This window comes from Xiphophorus maculatus, chromosome 18 (genome assembly GCF_002775205.1).
Source record: "Xiphophorus maculatus strain JP 163 A chromosome 18, X_maculatus-5.0-male, whole genome shotgun sequence".
Classification (NCBI taxonomy): Eukaryota; Metazoa; Chordata; class Actinopteri; order Cyprinodontiformes; family Poeciliidae; genus Xiphophorus; species Xiphophorus maculatus.
This window is the reverse complement of record NC_036460.1, coordinates 16,332,832-16,342,410: the sequence shown is the minus strand read 5'-3', so window position 1 is coordinate 16,342,410 and position 9,579 is coordinate 16,332,832. Positions and strand designations below refer to the sequence as shown.

The 9,579-nt window shown below is 37.2% G+C and overlaps 1 pseudogene; it reads left to right on the top strand.

The window, feature by feature from the left end:
* The first annotated feature begins 7,180 nt into the window (after positions 1–7,180).
* Positions 7,181–9,007, top strand: LOC102216673 (annotated as a pseudogene).
* The last annotated feature ends 572 nt before the right edge of the window (positions 9,008–9,579 follow it).

Genomic DNA, 9,579 nt, shown 5'->3' with positions numbered 1-9,579 from the left:
AAGAATACTACATACTCATTCCCACTTCTGTAACTGTGGCAGTGTGCAAGAAGCATATATGGTGAATTGCTGATGGCAGTATCATTTAGCAACAGTGTTACTTGATTAGCATTTCTGCATATAATCACAACCTGGAAGTAACTGTTTTCAGAAATAGCACCTTCCATTTATTTGCCTCATTTATGATAATATTGTAGCACACATACTGGAATATAATACATGATAGGAACATAGTCATTTTATGATCAGGGTGCAAAGTTACAATACTACTTAAATTAAAAGACTTCAATGACTAAATTACATATTTGAAGCAATAAAACCACTGCATCTGATAAAAACCTTTTTTATTTGGAAAAAAAAGTGTACAAGCAAATTGGAAGCTTTCCCAGAATCATATGTCATTTATGTCCATGTCAACCGATTATTCACATTTTTCCAGTAATTATATTGTGTATTTAATGGGTTACTCCAGGCTGAGTGGTTAAAAGTAAAAATAAAATATAGGAAAGTCTTTTGAGCATCTCTTTAGCAGAAATGGGTAAAAAAAAAAAGATTTAGCTCTCTTCACAAATTCTTAAATCTTTTGGCTTAAATTTAAAGTCTCATCCTCCTGTGAAGGATCAAAGTGTGTTGAAATGTAAGCTGAAATAACTAAAATTAATTATATGCATTACTTTCTTTAAATGATTGATTCTGTTAAGGAACTATTATTTTTTTAAAAGAGTAACTTCTTGGAAAGAACACAGTAACCCACTACTTACAGACATCATCAGAAGTTATGCACATTTCCATTAAAAACAGAGAAAATTCTACATAGTGAATAGATAGAAAAAAAAAATTACTTTTTCTGGATCTGCAAACTTTCTTCAAGCTAATTTTGATCTTTCCAACTTCCATGTAAAGTGTAAAAAACAGGTTGACATTTGTTTGGAATCCAAAAGGTAACATAGACAAGTGCGTCACCATGAACAAATGTAGAAAACTTTCAACCTGAGCTTCAAAATATTAACGGTTCTAGTACACTGGAATTTAGACATGGCACACTTCTCTCCTGAAGTCAACCTGAAGTGATGTTTCAATCTAAAGTAGAAACATCGTTCTTTAGATTTCAAAAGAAGTCTCTTGTTAAAAAACATAAAAATCCACATGCAAAACTCTCAGAGAAATTTAGGCTTTTGTTTTGTGATTAAGTTTTATTTTATCTTTGATTTTAGTTATTACTTTGCCACTCGTTAGCCTTCCAGTGCTTTGACTGTTCCCCACATTTGGTAGGAGAAGAAGCATTCTTGATGGCACAGTCTGTCTCAAATGATTGATTGGAGCCTCATTTGCACTAATGAAGGAATTGAGAGGTGTGCTCTTGATCCATGTGCCTCTTAGTGATGTGTTCACTTGTATAAATGGGAATGCCACCATTTGCTTGTAATGTTGTTACTGGTACTCAGCAATTTCCCCACAGAGGAATAATAAATAATATTCATATTCATATTCTATTCTATTCTATTCTATTCTATTCTATACTATTCTATTCTATGCAGAGTACAGAAAACATGTATAGAGTCTGAGACTTATTTAATGTTGGTTATTTAACATTGGTGAACTAGTCACCCATAATTTAACAGCTAATTGCTGTATATGACACAGGCTTGATATCACACCCGAGTTTATTTGAGTGGCGCGGTGTGTGTTTGTGTGCGTGGGGTGTCTGTGAGTGAGTAAATGGATAAAGAAAAATCTGCTTATTACAGAGAAAGAAAAAAAGTCAGCAGCTTTTTTTCTCCTGCTAACCTGCATTTCTCAGCCTTTTCTGACCAATATTACATTTTTGCCTCCATTAAAAAGAAATAACTGCACAGCCTTTCTAACTCCCATATCTTTTCTGCAAGCTACACTTCAATGTTTTTAATTTTCTTTCAAATAAAAAGCCAATATAAAGTTGACCAATGTATTCTGGGGGTGTTTAAGTGAGGTACATGATGTGCCTGCAGCATTGTCTTCAGTCTGTTTTTTAAAATGTGTGTGTGTTTTCCTAACACACACTACATTGTGGGGACCAACTGCTCTTTATGGCGTCCAAAGCCCGGGCTTCATAAGAAAAAACATGGTGCTTTTGGGTTGTGAGTTAGATTTAAGACTAACTAAGGTATGAATTGAGTTTAGGTTAGGTTTGTACTGGTAACGGTTGGGTTTAGTGTAAGAGTCAGAATTAGGATATAGAAATGAATTAAAATTGAATGGAAGTTAATTCAAGTTCAAGATAAAAATACATACTGTGTGTGTGTGTTGGGGATAGTGAGGATGGAGAGGCTGAGTCACGGTAGGGGGGGTTGTGTGGTTGTGTGGATGAATGGGTGGGTGAAGAGGGAAGAAACGTAAGGTTTGACTGTAAGTGTTATCAACAGAAGATAATTCAAGGTCAAAGGATCTGAACATATACATGTAACCCTGAACACAATACAACCTGGGATATTTACACTAACTATACAAATAATGATCCCTTGAGTTTTGCTGCTTCATTCCGTGTTTGTTTAACCCTAATGTACACCATACCGGTTCAGAGGTGGCTTACACAAGGAGTGTGAAAGTTGTTCCCCATATCCTCTGTAAGTCTGTTTAGTGACTTTTTAATCACTGACTACAGCTGCAGTTCATTCACTATTAATCTTCCCCAAATTATTGGATAAAATGTATATCACATTATAAATGTTGCTATACATATTACTTGGAATCTTTCTCTCCTGCACATTTTTCTTCCATTCAAAGGTCAATTATTGTTCCATGAGAAATCACTCTGTGAAAAGCAGACTTCTTGATCATTAACGTTTTGTTTCTTAAATTCTGATGGACAACTGTCAGCAGTGATCTTCCTGATGTTTGTACACCTAACATGACCATTACTTTCTGTATTGTAGATTGTTTTTAATTGGTCTTTGAGAATTATTTTTGGGAGGTTTTCATTCCCATACGTAAAACACAGCATGCAACTTAAACAAGAATACAAATTTGAAATGTGTCAGCATGAAATGACTTTGTAAATTTTACTTTTTTAACTATCAATTTCCAGTTAAAACTCTAAAATATCAGTTAACAAAGCAGGCAATCCCATTGACTACATACAATTCTTAAATGTGTGATCTATAAAGCCTGCATAAATTAGGTTTAGATCCAGTGTTGGTCCCAATGCCAAAGATTACAGGCAGCAAAACATGCAAGTAACATCCTTAGTTAAGTCTAAAGTTATATCTCTAAACGTATATCTCTCTGTTTATGTATGTGACTTATGTACAAGTGGATAATTATTTAAAGTTAGCATGTTACAATTGCATAAGGAAATGTTCTCAGTTCTAATGTAAAGCCAGTTGATCAACTGGACTGTCCAGTTCTACATGTGAAAACTGGAATTACTGTCATTTAACTATAACAAAAATAGAAGCTGACATTTAAGTGAATGACTCAAATTGACTGTAGGCAGTGCAGAAATCTACCAGGAACTGACAAATAATAGAGACTGGATTTCAGGCAATTGCACAAGCTGGACACATGACCCACCAGTCCATTCATTTGCCAACAATAATGCTGCGGAATAATACTAATGAAAATCAGGATACCAGTGGGACTGCTATTCATTACTGGTCCAGAGACAACACCGCCATTTCACTCCAACAACCCAAGCATATTTTAGAGAAATATCAAGTGTTAGAACAACAACAAGAACATATTTGCAAGGTTGAACTATTCTGCCAAATGTAATAATGTATGCTGCACTGTCAGAAGTATACTGACTCAAATGTATTTTATTTGGCTGTCTTGATCAGGTGACAAGTATTTAGAGCTAAACTTCAAGCACTTTCAAAAATTATTGTTCACAGATCTCATTTATATTCATTACAGCCAATGGAAGGTTATTATTACCATCTGTTCAGATTAATTACGATTGGATTTTTCGATCATACTTATTGCTTATTAAATTCCATATAGCTGAGTCCTCAGTTGACTTTCTTAACTTTAAATAGATGGCAGAAGAGGCAATTTGCTCTTCAAATAATTAATATCAGTACCTAAACTTTGAAATATATTATACATACGAGTGAAATTTTTACATCTCATAATCTAATAGCTGCATAGCTGCATTTTAAAACATCTTTAAACATCTTGCTTTGAGTATATTTGTGGTGTTTACTGGTACATTTTAACCATTGTGCAGAGTAACAGATTAACTGTGACATTTAATGTCTTGTTTCGGTGCCTAGAGAATAAAGTCAGCTAAGCATTCATCAGTGTGCATCAGTTCATTGGCGATACACGCGACCAAATAAAAAAAAAAAGTTACCGTAAATGCAAGTTTAAAATTTCTGCTGAAGTTAATTGACTGTTAGAGTGATACATGTTTGATCTGACAAGAAAGTTTAGCATGCCACTCATTGTTATTATGCAAATTCAGGTTGGTAATATATAGCTCTGATATGCACAGTGAATGATATTCAGAAACTATGTGTGTTAGGATACATTTTGGAAAATATTCTGGGTCCCATGTGATGTATGTTAAAGCCTTAATTAACAAAATATCAAATAGTATTCTCAGAAAACAATACACCAACCTGAGTATCAAATTAACAAATGCCTGCAACACTACGTTCCTAATATTGTAAAAACATAATTTACAAAAAAAAAAATGAATTCACCACAAAATAACACACCCAGAGCTAACAGAGTTTCTGATATAGAAATAAAAGATCTTTTTTTAAGAATTGCCTGCAAACACCATGTCTGTGAAAAATATTTGCGATAAAAGTGCAAATGTATGATAATGAGATTATTTTTGAGTTTGCATGCACCAGTGTGTTTCAGTTAAATTCCATCCCTCATACCTGGAGGCCTCAGTCATTGTCACGTCGCTCCATTCCATATTTCTCCTGCCTATGCAACTGGGACGTTTTATTTTATTTGCTTGCTATAGACCAAGGTCTGGATGATTGATGGACCAACATCAGGTACTCGCTGCCCATTTGTCAAGTGCCCCTATTTAGGACAAGCAAGTTCCATGTCCACACATACACAAAAATAAAAACACACAAGAAAGCAAACAATATTTTTAACCTGCTACTGAAAAGAGTCTGTGAAATGGTTAAAACACAAACTATAAATGCAAATTGATTAGAATGTTGTAAAAAGGTTCAGTTCAAAAGGTAAATCTCATAAGTGCTATTATACAGCTTCATTCCAAGTGGTATTTTTCCAGCATTTATGTCTGTTATACTTGATGATACTCATCTGCAGGTAATGAAAACCACAAATCTAGTTTTTCTGAAAATTTGAATGATACAAAAGTAGAAACCCATCTACATTCAAAGATAAATGGTCAATGCAAAGTAGCTCAAGAATGTCTGTGTTATTTTATAAATCACAATGGCAACCAAAGGAAAAAAAAAAAAGCAATTTCACTGAAGCAGAAAGCAATGAGTGAGGCGGAGAGTTTAAAACATTTAATATTTGGTAGCCACAGTGATGTGAAATAAAGTTTACACACCACCACCACCAGCATTTTAGAAAGCTGATAGCACACGCCACAGTTGAGCGCCAGAGGGTGTGAGTATTATTAAATGCACCTGGGGACTTGAAAACGGGGTTAGCAGAAAGCCTGAAGGGGTAGTCATTGTCCCCTGCAGGTTAGAGCAGAATAGTGCATCAGTACAAAAGGACCTAATAGTTAGAATTTCACAAATTATGGTCTTATCGACTCATCAGGAAGCCAGCCATCACCTGTAAATAAATGGGATAAATTCCCAATCTTACCATTTGTGTCATTTGGGCCAATATGACACATATAGGTGAGAGACCTTACATTTTGCAGTGAACTTTGTGCTTTATAGATTACAACCTTTGTGTGAAATGTGACATACGGCAGTACCTGATTTGACAAACAAGCAGCCAACACCGCAAGTGACCCGGAGGTTGCTATTAACAAATCTGGGCTTCCGTAATATCTGAGCAGTGCATAATGTTGATGGCCTCTTTAAACTTTAAGAAGCTCCAACCAAATGCTGAAAACATATATTGTACAGCACAAGGGCAAACCCCTCAGTAGGGCAACATTTCTGTCTTAGAAATCTTCATTTATTGGTCTCTGTGATGGTGTTATTTAACCTAGTGGAATTCAGATTCTTTCATCTGCAAGCCCTTTTCTGCAGGTTTTGATTATGTATCTAGTAGCACAAGAAAACTTTTCATATTTACCAAATGCTGAAACTGAAATTGTTCTAGAAAACCATCTCAGTGAAGATCCAAAGCTGAAAATAACGCAAATGAAAGTGATACCTTATTCAAAGGAGTTTTTCTTTCAATAGTAATGAATTCTCTATTTTTATGTACCAGAGCATTAACAACCAAAAGTCAAAGGAAAACAGCTTAAAAAATGAATGGGGTGATATATAGTGGCTGAACATGCCATCTCTGAAGGTAGAGGTAGCAGAGAGTAAGATAAATAGGTAAGAGAGTTGCAGTGGAACGGAGTGGAAAGAACAGTCAGCTGCGAGACTAGATTTATACTCTGTAAAGTGTTTTTAGAAGATATGTCACTGAAGATGTGTGGACAGATGAGTATCAGGTGACATGACAGACACCAGAAAAATGCTATTGTGTAGAATGAAACGTGTGAGCACAGTAAAACAAAACAGAAATATTTAAAAAGAGGTGCGATTGTGAGAAGCTAACATACTCTTTATCAATAGTATAATCAATAAGCAACACTTAAAATGTAACCTTCCGGAGGGTTGTTTTTATAGATTTACTTTAGTTTTTACCAGAGACAGACATATCTGTTTTGCTGCCCTTGGCGAGATTTTATATGGTGCCCCCGTGTTCCCTCGGAAAAAGGATACTCTGTACACTAAAGTTGTGGCTTTAGTGTACAGCCACAATAAGGAAGTATTTGCTTATTGTATCACTAAGCAAGTGGGGTAATAAATTAATTTTTCCATCGTTACAATACCGTTTCCATTACTGACAATAAAATGCAGCACATCACTATTAATCAGCATACATAGGGTTGAAGCATAACATTCATCAGACCAGGAGTTAAGGGAGCAAAAACAATCATTTATGTGCTGTAGATGGGATGAGTAAGAGTATAGAGGCAAACTTGGGTAGGCGTTCACATAAGCAGTGAAAAACATATGAGGGCATGCGGGTAATATGTAAATGTTGTTTAGATATTTCAAAAATCCATATGTCTTTCTGTGAGCATGTTAATGTGCAGAAAAAAATACAAATACATTGTATGTTGTTTATGCAGTACCATACTGAGTAGCAAATGGGAGTTACTGAGGATGAAGTGTGTGGAATAAGTTGTGCCTTTATATCAAAGGATTAAAATAAACTGTTTATTAAATAAATAAGTATATTGTCTAGAATGACAAAGAAAATAACACTGACACAATGATTATTTTGAAGAAAGACAAGATATGGTGCTGTTTGTAAATGTTTAATAAATCAGAACAGATTCCAAGAGGATTTGTGAAGCACAGATTTGTTTCTGCCTCATCACTCCTACCTGCTCTATCCTGTTTACAGGAAAATCAGCATCTGTTATACTGACACCAGTCCTGGTGTGTGTAACAGATTCTTGGGGGCTCATTCGGGGTCGGCGCTACCCTGTGGTTGGGAGCTGATCCAGAGATAGATGACACCTGGGACCAGAAACGAGCGGATGCTGCCGCAACCTTGAGGTGCTGCAAGAAGAGACCTGAAGCCGGAGTTGATTCAGAGCTGGAGGACGCCTGGGACCAGGAGCAAGTGGTTTCTGTTACAATCTTGGGGTGCAAAAGGGTAAAAACAGAGGAGCAGCAAATCATGTCACGCAGGTCTCAAGGTTTTCTGTATGACAGATTCTTGGTGGATTTCTTGGGGTCCATCAGAGCCTCTTCAGTAACGTCATGGAACTCGCAGAGGAGCAGTCTGAGAAACACTCCTGGGAGTGCTATGCCACTGAGCGGGACAATCGCGGCACAGAGTGCGTGAGCCCCTGCAGGTGGCATCGAGTACTGCATCATTTACCCGAAGATGGGCCCGTTGGTGACCTCCTGCAGCAGGCGGACAGAGCCAGCCCCTTCAACGCAGTCGGAGAGGTTGTTGGGACGCTGTACTGGTCAGCACTCACCTACGGAGCCGTGACCATCATGCAGGTGGGGGGCATAAGAAGGATCTGTTTGTGATGGAGCGGGTTGACCCTATGTTCCTGCTCATGGACCTGCCGAACTTCCCGGTACTGCTGGTCCTGGGGAAGATGATTTGCTGGGAGGATTACTTAGTCAGGCTGTGGTCTAGGCGCTCCTATAAACACAGGGGTATCTACACAGCCTTCATCAGGTAGTGGCGGTTATCTGCCTCGTCTGTGTACCCACGGCCTCAGCACTGGTGACCACGTGTCTGTATCCAGAACTCTGTGTGGGGCGCTTATCTTTCCCTCCATAGCTAGTCTGGTGGGACGGCTGCTGTTCCGACTGGTTACCTCCAACCTGCAGTGCACCATACTGGGGGTATACTAGCCAGTTTAATACTGCACTAGTTAAGCGTTGATCCGTTGCTGCTTAGTTATGACGCGCTGAGCGGCTAACGTCATACCTGTTGATCGCGTGTAAAGTCAGTTCCAAAGATCTTCTTGTTGTCCAAATTTGTCCCACTCAGATGAACCATTTGTGAACAAATCCATTTATTCCATGATACACGGCAACAATATTAACAATGACTCTGCCACAGCGGTCAAAAACTTGTATGCCTTCCGGGTTCAACACCTGTCAACTACCTGTCACCTCTTGGTTCATATACTGGCGCAGACAGACCCATCTCGTGACCAAAAACCAAAAATACACATTTTTGGCTCCAATAGGGGGGTATTGCATTCGTGCTGATCAAAGGAGTACTGAAAGTGTATTTCAAACAGCAGCAGTACATCATGCAGGCTAACTATCCGGAGAGACATGGGAATGGAATATATAGATATTATAGATAATACTTCATGCTACACTGGTTTGCCAGTATCAAACTCCTAATGATTTTGCTTTTATGTTTATAGTTAAACCACACATAGAAGAAACGTCATCTTAAGAACCCTGATTTTGATTTGGCAAAACAGGTTTTTATATCAGAAATGTCTTCGGACAAAGTATTGTTGTATTTTTTTAGCATTCAAATTTGAACTTATGTCACTAATTTGTATTCATTTATGATCTAAATTTATCTAAGATTAAATTGTTTTGGCATTCTTTTCTATCAACATTTTTTTTGGTTAATTGTATTTTGCAGAAAAGTTCTAATTTCTAGGAGATGGTTGTACTTTTTTTGCTCGCATGTATCCTTGAAACCCCATGTGGCTGCGTAGGATTCACAAGTAATCAATAAGCAGAGTTAGGCCTGAGATTATACTCTGTATAATGATGGCAATAAAAGGATTGAGGAGAATAAAGATAGCGGCATGAGAGTAAGAGAAATGAGATAATAACACAGAAGGCAGGATGTGGTGCCGACATCCTTAAACATTAGCAGTCTACAGTCAAAGTCACCTTCATTACAACACAGCATTCA